The sequence below is a fragment of the Poecilia reticulata genome, chromosome 9 (assembly GCF_904066995.2).
Source record: "Poecilia reticulata chromosome 9, P_reticulata-male-v2, whole genome shotgun sequence".
Classification (NCBI taxonomy): Eukaryota; Metazoa; Chordata; class Actinopteri; order Cyprinodontiformes; family Poeciliidae; genus Poecilia; species Poecilia reticulata.
The window spans coordinates 18236606-18253258 of NC_088838.1; the positions used below are offsets into that span (position 1 = coordinate 18236606).

The 16653-nt window shown below is 40.3% G+C and overlaps 1 protein-coding gene across 1 annotated transcript in view; it reads right to left on the reverse strand.

Moving 5' to 3' along the window:
• Nucleotides 1-16379, reverse strand: part of wscd2 (WSC domain containing 2) — a 53259-nt gene extending 36880 nt beyond the window's left edge. Inside the window, exon 1 of the mRNA XM_008418658.3 lies at nucleotides 15864-16379. The gene's annotated coding sequence lies outside the window, so the exon portion shown is untranslated. The remainder of the gene's footprint in view (nucleotides 1-15863) is intronic.
• Between the last annotated feature and the right edge of the window lie 274 nt (nucleotides 16380-16653).

The following is a 16653-nucleotide window of genomic DNA, read 5'->3' on the forward strand; positions in this document are numbered from 1 at the left end:
AAGATGGCTAACAGAAAATCTAATAACTTTAAAAAGGTTAAGAATTAATAGCTTGCATCAATAAAGGTTAGAACATGCAGTTTTAGGAGGAAAGGTGTGAATGCAGAAATTCCCCTGACGCTTCAGAGCTGCAGGCCGTCACATATGGAGGTACGTGGCAGTAAAGACCACTGCTTGGAGGTCAAACGTACATTAGTGATGGATAAGCATAATGCTAAATATCAGAATCAGGTTATCTGTAAGCATAAAAAGAAACAGTGTGACTGTAGCTCTTTGAAAAACTGAAACTCTAGGATACTCTTTAGGCTTTGATTTCCCCCAGATCGTCTCCAACATGGGTTTGTGTGTAATAAAATACTATTTTTGTTCATCAAAGCCTGCGTACCTGTGTTTTGCCGAGGCATATTTATGGACCAACAATGTACTCTGGATACACTTCAGTCATATTATGTGTCCAGTCATATTATGTGTCGTGGAAAATAAAAATCCTGATCCAGATGCCCCTCCTCATGTCACGTTTCTGAATTTATTTCAGGATGTTGTTATACTACAGACTGTAGCTCATGGTTTGTGTTACAGTCTGTAACAAAACCCATTAAATGAATGTTTTTACACAAAGCTACTTTTTTCATCATTTCCAGTTTGTCACTTTGCTTCGTTCTGAGCTTACTTTATTTTTATTTTCTGCTCTTGTTTGAGTCAGCCAGGTACTGCAGGTGGTTCTTCAAATCTCATCCTCATTAAGTCTGTCTCTGTCAGAGTGTCTTAAACCTGGCCTCCACCTAATCTCTTTTACTTTACATCACCCGAACAGTCTCATTAGAAGTGCCGACCACCTGCAGGCGCAGCCAATTGGACCCTGGTGTCGAAACTCCAGAAGCTTTTCTCCTTTCTTTGTTCAATTCACTGTGCCACTTCTGATCAGTTAGCTTCATCATGAAAAGAAATATAACTTGTATAAGTATTCATACTTCTTGAACATTTCTGTAGGCTTCAGTATATTTTTTTCAAACACTAAGTAGTAACTAACTGTTTGGTGTGATGAAAAGGAAATCAAATAGTTTATTTATGACAAAAGTTTGAAGAGTCAAGTGAGGTATGACTTTCTATCCTGTTCCATTTACTCTTATTCCCTTAAATACAATCAGCTGCATTCAGAAATCCCCCAGTTAGTATACTTCTGTTTAGTTGTTCAGTGAATGCCTCATATCACACTGTTGAACAAACAGCATATAGACCAAGAAACGCGGCAGGGGAGAGAGCTTGGAGATTTAGGTTTAAAGCGATATTCCAAGTTTTGAAAATCTCACAGAGCATCATTCAATCCATCATCCAACCTTGGAAAGAAAACGACGACTGTGAAATTACAAAGAAACAGTCATCCGCTCCAATTGATAATCTTGGCAAAGAAAACATTAATAATCAGAGAAGTAGCCAAGGGACCCATGGTATCTGTGGCTTTAATTCAAACACTGAACAGCCCAGCTCCATGGTGAGAAACTGGTGGGGGCAGCTTCATGCTGTGGGGTGCTTTTCTTCAGCAGTGACAGGGAATCTAATCAGAGAATATTAAATGATGGATGGAGATAAATACATGACGCTGGAAGGAAAACCATTAGAGGCTGGACTGGAGTGAAGTTTCACCAACCAGCAGGATAACGACCTTAAACTTACAATTAACGCTAAAATGCAATGTTCTACAGGAAAACATATTCATGTGTTAGCTTAGCTTAGCACAATTAGATTCTCCGTTGGAAAATCTCTGACAAGAATAGAAAATTAATATTCACAGCTGACCTTCGTCCCATCTGAGTGTATAAAGAGTGCAGCACAGCTGTATTGAGCTGGTATTTATTTCTCTCTATATATATATATATTTGCAAAGCAGGTAGAAATATTCTGCTGCTCCACAGTCTCTGTTTCAACAGACTGTTGACATCAAAAGCATCCCACACTTTTTAGATTGGCAAAAACTTTGTGCTGGTCGGTAACAAAACAATCCCAAAGACACGTGACTGCAACATGGCAAAATATAAAAAGCACTGTGCCTGTAACCCAGGGTAAACAACTGCCCTTAATCCCGCCTTTGTTGCACCATTGGTTAGAGTGGCAGTCAGTCACACAGTGCATTCAGCCAATTAACACACCTGAAGTAGTTATTCAGGCCTGCTCCAGCTTTCCCAGTCAGGTGTGAGGGGGAGAGTTGGAAACAAAGGAGCTACAGGTTTGTGCTTCCAAACAATCAGTTCCTCTCTTTGTTTATGCACTTTTTAAAACTTGCTATATAAAAAGCATGTAGATCTGAACATCCAGTGAGCTTGGAGCCATGAATTTGTATTGCACTGAACTATAAATGGAATTGGCCAGGTGACCCTTTTAGGGTTAAAGGATGGCGAGTTTCTGAGAACTGGCTGGGGCCAGGAGAACCTGAGATTCACTTCATACTGGTCTGGTAGGAGGCTGATGGTCTGTATCATTTCCCCCTCCATCTCTCCATTCAGACACACAATCCACTATTCATCTCTTCATCTGAAAGGACTTGCGCTTGGACATTGTCATCTCAAATATCTGGACAATTCATCTATGGACTTTTCAAATGTGTGTCGGTCAGACACTGTGCTGACCAGTGGGGAAATTTAAGACGGTTGTGCACAAATATATGGAAGATCTACTGCAGTACTGTGTATATTTATTTTGTATTTATTATTTTGGGTTCTATGTATGTTTGTCCTGTGGTGTTCACTTTAATTTTCTATTTAAAATACATGGTATTGAAAGCAGTTATTCTTTTGCATTGTTTTTATTGATTACCGGCAACAGCTCCAGTAGACGAATTTAGTCTTCTGATTTATTCCACCTAGTTTTTTCGTACATTAAAAAGTGCTACACACACAAGATTGCAATGCACTCGATATGAATGCAGTTTCTTTCACCCCCGCACCTGAAATACAGTGAAAAACGATGACGGTAAAACATGCATTCACACAAAATCAAAAACGTATCTTTATTTTTAGTTGAACAAAAACTAAGAATCTTGAGCTGCTCCCAAGCTAGAAAACTGAATCGCTCTAAAAATATCTGAGGAAATTGAGAAACGGGTAACCTCTACTGCAAAGGTTACATGAACTGAATGTGTGCATAGGAAAAGCCCTGTGTTATGTAGCTAAGCATGCCTGTGTGCGATGTCTGTCTGCAGGAGCAGAAATGGGCAATGTATCTAGGGATTCGGGCTCTCTGACAGCTGCCTGCTTTCGGCTTGCAGGAATGAGAGCGCCTCAGAGCTGCAGCCTCTCCTGAGATGAATAAAATATGACAAGCACACAGAGTAGTGCTTCACTGTTGCTCTGATGCAACATGGAACAACACCTCCAACGCTAAGGAAGAAGGAGGAGGGCTGCTCCTGCTTCCATCTGGGTGTGTGAGAGCAAAAGAAGAAGAAACATCGGCAAGATAAAACATAAGATTATCTTAACTTTCTCGACAAGACATGCGCACTGTGACACACTGCTGCATCTATCTCATGGTCATATCTTCAGCTTGCCAAGTGTAGGTTTGACATTTCTGCCTTCTGAAACTTAAAAAGCACTTATACCATATAAAATGTCTTTCCACAGAAAAACCTGGTGGAGTCTGGCCAATCAGCCTCGACTCACTAGGGCAATCAGTGAGTGTTGAAATTTTAGAAGCTGTGAACGGTGCAAATGAAAATACCTCACAGCTCCGATGTCACTGTAGGAGGAGGAGCTGTGCCTAAAACATGAAGGTGTTTGTAAACTGGGAGACCTGTGAGTTTAAGATTAATTCAAGTACCGTGAGGTTGAGAGTAAACAAAAAAAGATCACCTCTCTAAAACCTCCCAACACTTTTTTTTTTTTTTTGAGAGAAGTGCTCAGCAGTAGCGCAGCGATGATTAACCCTGCGGTGCTGCACGCAATTACAGTTACTGCTGTTGTTGTGTTCCAACTGCAGAGGGAGCAACTTTTTTATGTAACAAAAATAAATATTCATTCAAATGCTTGCTTAGGTTTAGGTTGATAAATGGACCTTTAATGTGGCTGCAAGCAGCTACAAAGGGGCAATCAGCACCTTCCTGAGGCAGAGTTGCTATGGCAACGTGATTTGATCATGTTAAAGGTTTGGCTAAAGCAATGAGAATAAAAAGCATGTGGCTTAATAAAGCTCCCCAGTGGTCAAATGACCCAAAGGTGTTGAGAAAACCTGAGATGGTAAAAAGCTGGTTTTTAGCCAGTTGCGATTAAATGTGGAGTCGACATGAAAGTGCTTTAAAAAGTAGAACATACTTGATGACCTCATGAATATTTTTTCTGGAGAATTCCTTTTTTTTTTTTTTACCCCATTTTCAAAGAATCTGCATTGCTTTTAACACATTCACTTTGCCTTTCTCTTCTCCAAAAAAATGCCTGTGGCTTCAAAAAGCCTACGATGACAGAAAATTGAAAAGTCAATGGGTAATATCGCAGCAGCAGTAATGGAGCTATTCTTTTCAGTCTAAGGTAAAAGTGCGCCGAGACAGCCACAGAGAGGCTGTTGTGGTTAAGATGGAAAGAAATGAACAAATTTGGGTGTTTTTTTTTTTTTTTTGCATTTAATGTGAAGCAGAGAAATCCCATGGAGGGATTCATTCCCTCCCGTCAAGCCTGGTCTGCGATGCTTTCTTCGCCTCTTGGTGTGAAATTATATAAGGACAGAGACAATATGGGGGCTGTAACTGGTGCTGCTGTTAAATCCTGTGAGCTGCAACGCAGGCTGCCACAGAGCTGAGTTGGTGAGTAGGTGTAAAGTGGAGGAGGGCGGTGCAAACAGCATCTTAGTAAAACAAACGGAGAAGCTTTCACTCAGCGGCCCTGCAAGCACACTTTGGTGCAGTGGGTGTTCTGCTTAGTTGGGTTGTTTTCAACCAAACAGGACAGCCTAAAGAAAAAAAAATTAACTTTGCATAAAATTCTTGAAAATGCTAAATGAAAAACGCCTGAAGTGTGAGAGAAGATTGAGAAAAAGATCAATACGTAAAAACTGCTTGCTAATGAGTAGTTATTCAAGGTTACAAGTCCAGAGACCTGTGGGAGGGCCTGAATTATTGATCCTTGCTTGGTCCCTGGGAGCTTTTCAGCATATTTAAAGAGGTCAAAAATTATATTTGGTGTCACTGCAAAATATGCATTTTAAAGGAAAAGGCTTGCAAATCCTTGCCAAGCAGTTTTATGCTTTTGTGACCACACTGACATTATTATCAAAAGATATAAAGTTCATGGAACAGTATCCAATCTCTCAAAACAAGGACAAAAAAAAATGACTGCAATCCCAGATTTTTAAAAAGAGGTGGAAAAAGTGCAAAGTTGTAGAAAAAGAGCTGAGAAAACCATCTAAAGTAGCAGTTCTCAACGTGGGCGGTACCGCCCCCCAGGGGGCGTTCAGAGGACGGCAAGGGGCGCTGGCGGACATTTTTACAAAAGGGGGGCGCTGGGATGCCTTTGGGGGGCGTTTGGTCGAAGGTAAACTTTACACCTTAAATGCACAACAATGCCAGTTTAGACTTTGAGCAACTTGGTAAAACTGTATTGTGTAACATTAAAACATGCTTGGCTGCAACTGTATCGATGGCAGCTCTTCTTCTTCTATTCGGTGTTTGTTAGCTTCTGTTAGCTTCTTGGTGCAGCTCCGTTCTCCTGCTACTGGTAGCTAAAATCACAATACCCTCACTGTGTATCCCTCTGAAAAATGAACCCATTTAAATAAAGAAATCCCTCCATGGGTGATACATTTTATAGCTTTAACACCGGTGCTGTAAGTGGTCCGGTATGAAACGGGGGTGATAGAACAACGGTACCACAGCACTTTTAAATTTCAATAATCAGAATGCAGAAATTGTTTCCATTGTTTTAAAAGGTTTATGTCAGTCTGCCTTTTCCCCATCGATACGATTCCCGATCGCCCTGCACCTTAGGGGCTTAAAAAAAAAAAAAACGCGCACATTGCGCAAAACTCTGAAACAGGAAAAGAGGGACTTAAAACAGAGCGACGAACTAGATGTGAATTATGGCATAAAAACAGAGAATCCGACGCTGAACAGTGGAAAAATCAACACATGATGTGAAAAACATGACGATTAGGCAGCAGGTGATGAGTGAAGATGGTGAGCGATGGTAAACGACAAAATAAATCTAGCAACAGGAAAGAAACTAAAGTGGACATGACGATAAACCAAGAGAGGATAATACTAATCAAAGGAAACTAAATGGAAATGAATGAAGAACAAAATGCAAGAATAAACTAAGAAACTAAAGTAAATACAGAGGAATAAACTTGTATGGCAAGACCTTTTGAGCAATAATTAATACAGAGGACTGTATGGCAAGAATAAACTGACACTATTTCCAGATAAAAGGCAAAATAATATTGTTGAAATGTCATGGGTTTGTTGAGACCACATCTAGTACTGAGAATAAATATATTTTACAGACCATAACAGTAAATAACTGATCACTTATTTATGTTTTTAATTAGATTTGATATATTTATTTCTTCAATATTATTTTTCATGTCAGTGTTAATGTCATGAGGCTGATGACTCCATGACACTTTCAATTTGACTCATTAGGATTTGATTAAGAACCAGATTTGTTCTTTGTAATTTCTGTCCAGTAAAACTATTAATCTATAAATCAATAGACAGGTCTATATAAAGATATAATCTATGTTTCTGTCTCATATTTGTATGGCATTGAAAGGATCTGGAACTTTTGTTTTTCCACTGAAAGCTCTGGTTTGCACAATAAATGCCATGTGGGTGAAGTTTTATGGATGATACTCTGATGTCCCATTCTCCTGAAGGCAGCACAGAGCTGCACCACCAGAAACTGACAAACACTGAAGAGAAGAAGAGCTATGATTAATGTAGTTACAGTTCTGTCCATGTTTTAATGTTGCAGAGCTCAGTCATTTTGCAAATAGTTCAAAGTTTAAACTGGCATGTTGAACATCTTTTATCTGCTCATTTTGTGGAATATTTAACAACTAGAAAATGGCAAAAAATAAGAATATTTTTCCACTGACTGGCTGCTGTTAGTCCTACCAATTTTAACTTGAATGTTCATTGCATTTTTTGTAGACACCTGTGAAAATAATTATTTCTATTCCCATGGCTTTTTTGTTCTCTGGGACATTATTTTTGATGATAAATACAGAAACAAGCATAAAAATCAAAACATCTACAATAGTGATAGTAATATTAATGATAAAATGATGGTTAGTGCAAAGTAGCCTGCAAATTCTTTGGTGGGGGGCGGTGAGGGACCTGGATAAAGGCTAGGGGGCCGCTGGGCCAAAAAAGGTTGAGAAACACTGATCTAAAGCCACTGAAGCTGAAGGCTTTCTGGTTGGATCGTCTGTTGCATTTTACACTATAATAAGCTCCATGGAGGAAAACATGGGTTTTGTTTTGGGGTTACTTTCCTGTGTTTGGCATGGGGAGCATTAAAACTGCACAAGGTTTCATTTCACAATTATGGTTGCAATGAGTCTGCTATTAAATGTCTATGGAATTACCTGGAAACCGCAGCGTGGGGATGACACATTTCAAACTCAAGACTTAATAAGGGATTGCATGAAAACCTTTGAAACCAGATGTTTAAATGCATCAGGGGCTTTGCCACAGAGTAAAAGATTTTTTTAATCACCCAAGACTCAAGGACATTGACAAGCATAACATAAACTTTTTGAGACAGTTTCCTTTCCCCTTGCATTCTTTGCTGAAATTAAAATTGCGTATGAAGAAAACCTCACTCACTTTAACAAAGAAAGAATCATTCACATGATGCTAGTTTAAATGAATTATATAGCTGATCATCTACAGCACGTGTCAAACTCCAGTCCTCAAGAGCCGCTGTCCTGCAGGTTTTAGATGTGCCACAGGTACAAAAAACGCTGGAATGAAATGGCTTAATTACCTCCTCCTTGTGTAGATAAGTTCTCCAAAGCCTTGCTAATGACCTAATTATTCTATTCAGGTGTGGTGTAGCAGAGTCCCATCTAAAAGTTACAGGGCAGTGGCCCTCCAGGACCGGAGTTTGACACCCCTGATCTACAGTGACCAGCTGTACAGGTGACAATTCAAGCAAACTGTTGCAATGACCCAGTCAAAGTCCAGATCCCGGCATTACTGAGTAGCTATGGTCAAACCTTAACAGGACTGAGCAGAAATTTGTGTGAGAAAACGTCTCTAAAAGCTGCAAAAAGAGAAGTCTCATAAAACATTCTTTTACATCCATCTGATCAATGAACTGGAGGATTTATAAGTACGACTGTATTAACAGAGACAAAATAAGGCTGTGAGACTGATTACAGTAGTTTTCTTTAAAGATAATTGGGTACTTCTGGTAATTGTAGAGCGGTACATTATAATTTTATACAGCTGTGTATATAAACCATATTATGAAAAAAGGGAAAAAAACAAACAATGCACACTGTTTCTGTTTTCATTAATTGTAAAATTTTATCAAACAACCACATGGATACTGAAGGATGCTGGAAGCTCTTAGATAAGACAATATTAAACACTGAAACTGAGTCTGACTGAACAACAGGACCGTGTTTATGTCGCTGGTCGACTGAGGAGAGGTCTGAAGTCTAAGTCAGTGAGACGCCGAGTCATTCTGCCCCTCGGCAACCTGGATGTGAAATCGGCAAAGACGCAGAGACATCAAGAGGCGATGATACGGGTTGACAGATCATGATGACTGGTTTGTGGTTGACCAGGCGTGTTACATCTACAGCACATGATAGTTCCTAACATCAGGGCCGACCTGAGTCATTCTACCGACAGATGGAGAACATAAGCGGCAAGGAGGAGCTCGGGTTAGCGCTCTGCTTTCTGCCAGGAAAGTAGCTGATAAGGGGATAGACTTAGGCGCTCATCCTGGCTGCTGCTGGAAAATTAATTGAACCACATGTAAGACTGTGAACGTAGGAATCATAATCCCCTTTTTTAGGTGCGAGTGAATAACCCCTGCCTGGTTTACCGCTACACATCTTTCACGTGAAATCCCAATGGATGTAATTACTGAGCCAAAAAAACCCCCCAAAAAAACGATCATTAGGAAGTGCAACTACTACCTTTTAACAGCATATTCCCGGCAGGAGGTAGGTAAAAGTAGTTTATCCCCTCAAAAACCTTTAGCATCCCATAATTCCAGCAGTAGATGGAGACGTAATGATGCACAACTTGATTTGGGCATGGTGCTTCACTTCACAGCAACCTGACAAATTTCTCTACCAAGTGTAAAAACCCAATTAGGGCCCAACACACTGAGAGGAGATCAGACGCCACTGTTGACGCTGACTTTGCAGGCTGACAGAACCAGAGGGGACTCCCGTTATTTATCGCAGGAGTGGGGTGGGCGGGGGGCGCTCCTGCTTCTGTGCAGCAGTATTGTTGGTATGCTGCTTATCAGAATCTCCTGGCATCCTCTTTAAAGCTAAGCCCTGTCTGATTCTGCACAGCGCAGGCTGCATTGATGTGCTTTCACAGATTGACGAACACTGTTTGAGGTGCAGCTGACACAGCATCCCAGTGCCGATTGCTGATGCCGCTCTAATATTGACGCTGCTTCACTAACAAGGCTATAAAAGGAATCCTTATATGTTTGACTCTCATTAAATTAAGCCTTCGCCATTCTTATATTCAAGTAGAAATTAATTAGGTCTTCATGAGTTTGTCGCCTTCATTTTGCAATAAATAACTTTAATGTGGTTACAAGTGAAGTTTCTGGTTAAAGCTGCAGTAGGTACCTGAAGGAAACAGTTTTCCTCTAACGTTACGCTATGTTGTTTCTCTGCCATTAGCAAAGCTGCAGCAAACCCACAATCATGAGTTTGACTGACAGTGTTGAGACCTTCCTCCAGACTCTGGTTGTTTCTGACTGGAACTGGTGCATTTTCGCAAACGGGAGCAGGACCCATTCACTCCATGAGCTTCATTTTTTCACAATTTCTCTGTCTCATAATCTTGTCAGGACATAGTGACAGCTTTAACAAAAATGTAAAATATATATATACAGTATATTTTTTTATAAAAGTTACCTAGTGCAACTTTAAGGTGAAAAACATAACGCTCACAGCTACACAGCTACACAGACCTTTTTGTCTTACAAAGAGGCAGAGCTATGCATCCAAATTTTTCCTGTTCAAGGCTTTTCTGTGTGCAGATTGGAGCTCTGTTGATACAGCAGGTAAGGAAAACAGAGCCCATCAGTTTAACATCCACAAAGACCTTTTTGTGATGCAGGGATCAGGTTGAACAGGGAACAAGGAGGTCTGCTACTCCAGGTGAGCAATTACAGAGGCGATGTGTTAATCCTGCTGACTGGCACTGTCTCAAGGTCGACTACAGACCCCAGAAAATGAGTCTTTTGTATTCACTCGTCCACCCCCCCTTCTGATTTTTCATTTCCCAAAGCTTTCATACACTCTCCAGAGAGATTTAAGCACGACATTTAGAGAGCAGAGAGTCACTTTGAAGCTTTAGAGGGTAAATAGTTCAGGTCAGATGAAGGAGAGTCGGCTCTGATCTGATTGGTTCACAAACAATAAATGTTCTAAAACTCCTTCTATAGGAGAGATATTGTTTTTGTGAAAATATATTGTAACATTTATCACTTTAGCATCAAAAATAAGGCTTTTTAAATCAGACGGAAAAATCTACTTAACACATAGTATGCAGCAGAGGTGTCCAAGATGCGGCCCAGGGGCCATCTGTGACACTGAATAATTTTGTGTGGTCAACAAACACAAGTCAAAAATGACACAAATTTACCCACAGGAGGGTAGTGTTGATGGAAAGAGATCTATATTATTTCTTTCATATAGAAATGAGCTCAATTTCAGAAATTGTGTGGCTTTCTTAATGCTTTAAAAATACTTCTATAAAAATCTGAATAATTTGTTTGTTTTAATAAAACATATTCAGCTTATTGTTCAGTAGGTACAAATACAAAAAATCTGAAGTCCTACAACTAATCCTAGAGGAGGCAATTATAGGACTGGCTGCTCTAATCCTATGGTTGAGAAGTCAATCCTATAGTTGTGTAAAATAAGAAACAAGCTTATATTACACAGCTAATTTTGTGTAAAATAAGCTTACATTGGTGCAGCTTATTTTAAACAGAAAACAACAATTATTTAACCAGGAAATGGAGGTAGGACAAGGTGCTTCACCAAGGATGCACTGAAAACAGAACAATCAAAGTAGCCATCTGTAAATCTGTGTAGACTGGAGATGTTTTCAGAAAGGATATGTCCGGTTTGGTCTTGGTCCCTCTCAGACAAGCTTTGAGAGCAGCTAATCTAGATTTTTACAAAGCAAAGGCATCAGAGTTATTTACTGCTGGTAACATATTAAAATGAATCCTGTCGAATCCTGTCAAATAAACATTACTTTAAATAATTACGATGAATCCCTTTAACTCTAGCAAAAGGTTTCTGTGACTGCCAAAAAGAAACACAAAATGGAAACTAATAGTTTATAAGTCCAACAATAGGATTGTTAAAGATATTCTCAGCAGGATCTGTCTCAGAGAAAAGCCAGAATTACAGATTTTGCTGTAAAAATTTAATAAGCCTTCAAATTAAATCCTATAACAAATAAATGAATGCCTTCTTGGTGAAAATAAGATAAAAACTATGCAACAAGTCAACATTTTTTAATCACTGCAGGTATATCCTATTTTTACCAAAGTAACAACAAAATACTAAAATTATTTCTATCAGCAAGCCCCAGATTAAAGTAAGGGATTAGGTTTCGGGGTTTCCAGTTCTTATCTGGTTTGTGTCCTCTGGTATTTCCTTGCCACCTGTTTAGGCAGGCATTATCCGAAAAGGTCTTATGGAAAAAGTCTGGTGTTGGGGAATAATCCTATTATAAGATGAAAATCTGTCTGGGAGGTGCATGAATGCAGCAAAGAGGGTGACAAACTACTCAAATGTGTGCAACAGTTTAATGCTTTTCTGTCTTATGTATCTATTTATAATTTAAAAAGTAAAACACATTAATTTAGGGATAGCGTTTCTACAGCCAGACTCTGGAGACAAGTCCTCATTCCTCTTACTTAATTACCCTAATTTTTGTTTGCTCATGTGGAAGATGGAGTTTCCCAGTCTTTTCTGTGGATCAGCCAAAGACAAAGAGGTAATCCTAGCCTTCAAACAGACATGCTGTTCAGAGGAAACTATTAAGACAAAGGGTGTATAAGCTGAATTAGTAAAACTCAAACTGCATGCAAAGCTGGAAAACTGCATTTATTCCGTGGATACGGTTTTGTTGATCGGACCAATCCAAACATTCTCTAGCAATCACTGAGTTTTTCACAGTGACATTCACATTGATAGAGACTATACTGGTTGCTGCAGATTCCTGCCTGTCTGTAGTATCTAGAGTGGAAATATGCTAATGTTAGCCCAGCACTTCAATAAACTGCTCAGTAAAAACATGTCAAAATAAACGACCAAGATGTGTGAAAAATAACACAGTTTTCCAAACTCAAATGAACCTTTTTCTTCCTCATCCAGACCTGGAAGGCAAACAGCAACAAACAAGGCCGGTGTTCTGTAAAGAGCCAGAAACTTTCAAGACGACTTTGGCAAAGGCATCAGGGTTTTTAATGCTAAGCTATTTTAGTAAGAGCTCTAATAAGGATCTTGACATTCTTTCTTCGCAGTGGTATATCAAGAATCAGTCCACCCATCCAACCCACACAGTTTCTCCTGCATGGCCATCATTTTTACTGTAATGACCAGCAAAAGTTATGCACACTGTAATTTCTGTCAGTTCCCCCTGGGTGATCGTCAACAGATCGGCGGGTCACTGGACATGATTCACCGCACGTCCCTGAGAGAACGGCCGAGAGGGATGCAGAACTAAGCGGCGGAGGATTTCAAAGCCTTCCCGCTCTGCACTACGCCAATACACAACGGGTTCCATATCAGAGCCACTCTCAGGTTCTCCTCTGCAGCAAAAGCTAATCTCAAAAATACATTACAAGGTGCAAAAAAAAAGCTTTTTCCCTCGAAGAATCTACTCTTTGTAGAGCATTTAAGATTCCTTTTTAATGCCAGAGGGGTTCTGGGGTTAAAAAAGCAGCTACCTTGACTCTGATTATTCTCTGCATCAACAACAGCAGTGGGAACAGCAGCATGCATTGAAACGAGTGAACAAACATGAGTTTCAGCTGTTGGCTTTTTCCCCCGATGTCTGTTCTTTGCTGCCGCAGGGAAGAGAAAGCTTTCAGGACATTACAGCAGCTGTTGGTAATAAGAAAATCCATGTGATGTATTTTTTATGACAGAGCCTTCACGCGCTTCTCTTGAATAGCTGAAACCATATTCATACTAAAACATGGCATAAATGCTCATTACGTCTTTAAGGGATTAAGAATGGGTTTAGCAAAGTTCATGGCGTTGATCAGTTCAGCTCGTTCTGGATTCGGGATCTGTGAACCGGCCGTGGCCGCGTTCCCTCTGCCACAACAAGAGGTCTGTCAGGCTCCGTGTTTTTTATTTACTGTCACGACAAGTGCTGAAATAGCAGCAGCGTGAGCAATTAGTGTCATTCATGAATTGATTTAACCACACTGTGATCAATCTAAAGAACCGCAAGGCTCCTCTTCTTCCTCCTCTTCAGCGCTTTCCAGTGAGAGGTGGCTCAGTTCAGTGATGTATAATACAACAAGGTCACCGAAAAACGAGGTTGGGACAGCGGAGATGCTTTCTCGGAATGGTTACAACTGAATCGTCATGGAATGATTTTGTTCTTTGCGAAGTTTTTTCTGACAAATGCTCAAATGCTTGTTGCATTCTGCTGAGGTTGGCTCCACAACAAATGAAAGACTCGCTGCATGAAACAGCATGCAGTGAGTCTTGAGGTGAAAATCTGAAAATAAACACGCATAAAGTCTCAGTTCTGCAAACAATCCCCACGACGCTGATTTCGTTCCAAAAAAAACAGAAGGTGACAGCTGTCTATTCTACTTTTGTGTAGCTATATTAGCTACACAAATAGCTAATATAGTAGACACACCTTCCTGTGTGTGTCTACTTCAGGTCATTTTAAAATAAGAGGCAGATATGGCATGTCCTGTCTGTACAGTTTGCACTTATCAGTGCAACAAAAATATTATTATTGTCAACATACAGTAACATCTTTAAAAAAAAGGGGGAAAAAAACTGAATACTGTGTAAAAGTGTGATTTTTCTTGCCAGTCACCTCAGAGAGTAAAACTCATTTTATACATAGACTCACCAAACTTAGATAAATCTGAGTTTTATGTGATATTATAATTTTTTGAGACACTGAAGTTTGGGCTTTCTTTACCTACAAGCCACAATCATTAAATTTGCACATACACAAAAAAAGAAAATCTAAAAAATGTAAATCTGTATGAAATGACTGTATCACTTTGTGAGATGACTGGCAAGAAATATTGCACTTTTATGCAGTATTCTAGTTTTCTGAGGTGAACCTGTTTGTGTGTGAATTAATTAATGATGTAGAGGTGGTGCATTTGTTAGTGCTGCTGCTTTTCAGCAAGAAGAATCGGGTGCAAATCCCAGCTTATTTTTGTGTATATAGTTTGTACATTTTCTCCTTGTTTTTTGGGGTTCACCCTGGGGAAAACCAGCTTCCACTCACAGTCCAAAGACATTCATGTTGGGTTAATCATCCACTCCACATCACCCTTAAATGTAAGCGCAAGAGGCCGCGGTGGTCTGTCCTGTGTGTCTACTAGCAACCAGTTCCAGTATATCCAACTGTTGCCGACTGGACAAAAATACATACGCATTTTCTACATATTCTTTTTTTTTCGCATTTCATTTTGTAAAATATAGCATACGATTTCAGGGGTCAGCATGGCATGTTACATTTTATCATGCAGCAAAAAAAAAAAAAAAAGAAGGTTTATTTTCAAATACGGTTTTGGAGTAATGGAGCTACTGACGTAGCCCTTTCCCAACAATCTACCCATGTGGCCCATTGGAAAAATTTAGTGACCACCTCTGTCCACCCACCATCAATCATGAACAAGACATGGAGGAATTTACACTTCTACTTTTGGAGCAGAGGCTCAGCCAGGACCTGGATGGAGCAGTTGCACCCTTTTTTTTTTTTCTTTTTCTGTTTTGTTTAATTAGCTACATCTGTACTCTTCAGTTGTAAATAACTGGAGTTGCAAGTGTTTGCAGCTGTTGGCTTTTTGGGTCAGCAGCTGAAAGGTTCTGAAAAAAGGCTCAGCGCAGCTTGAACTCATGTCAATGTGAATTGCAGCTGTGGTTAAAAATTAGCAGGAGGTCTCTAATGAAATTCTAGTATCTTCACACTTGGGGGCCCCGGGTGACAAAGGGGTCCAGTCTGTGGGCCACCAAGCATGCATTTGGTTTGACTTAAGCCTCTTCACAGGCCAGCAAACAAGACAAAGCAAAGACGTAGAAATAGCTGTCACAAACTAACAGAAATCTCTTTTATTGATATCAGTCAGCTGATGTGTGACTACTTGCAAACATGATCTGGAATCTAATTAGTCGGAACAAAACAAGCAGTTGATTTCTTTCCCATTACACTAGGGCAGCATTAGTGCTGCAAACTAATATGTGGGTTTTGACGTTTTCCGCCACTTGTTTATTCCAGAAGTGTTCTAGTTCAATCAGGAACCAGCAGGACTCCTGCAGCACAGATCCAACCAGTGCTGCCACCGCACAGTTTTCACTTCAATACTGTGTGATCCGCTGCTGCAGCAGATATCTGTGACCCGCGTTTTAATCAAATTAAGAGATAACACGAGTGCTGCTCTTCTTACCTCAGCCTCGAGACTGGGTGAAGCCTCAGCAGATGGTGTGGATGTTCACGCAGGAAGGAAGGACCTCAGCGGAGGATGGTCATCTGTCAGGCTCAGTCATGATGCTTCACCTCCACAATAAACAACTCCAGTGTCTGCCGTGCTTCCGTCCGCAGACTGCAGAGGTTAGTTGGTGTGGATCCCGTTAGCTCTGCGCTGCTTCTGCAATGAGCTTCAGTCAGTCTGCTGTGTACCGCGAATAACCCGCTGCACGCTTCTGTGTGTCGCTCGGAGAGGCAAGGAGAAGTGTTAATGGCTCCCAGCGCTGGCTCTGACTCCGTCCTCTTACAACCACTGCTGTAATCTGTTTAAGTCGAAGCTTGAATGCGATTTAAGCGGTGGGTCGACCTGTCTTTTTTTTTTTTTTTTTTTTCTTTTTCTTTTTTGTAGGCTGTCCGATGAGCAGACAGCTTCATGCTGCAGGGAGGCAGCGCCGCACCGTGCGCCCTGCGCTCCCACATGGGCCAACAGCACTGCCTGCTGTACTTAAAGCGACACAGCAGATACCTCTTCTTTCTGGGCCAAGCAGGTAAAGCCAGGTCAGGGCCGGCCCGAAGGTTTATAAGGCCCTGCAGAATTACGTTTGGGGGCCGAGTGAGATTATTTTATTTTTGGATAAGCAGTGCGATTGGAAGTGTGATTTAAAGATTGCTCTCAATAATTGACTATACCACATAAATTTTAAATTAGAAATGTTCAATCACTTGTCTTGTCTATCAACTCTAATGCACTTTTAAAGACAATAAACAAA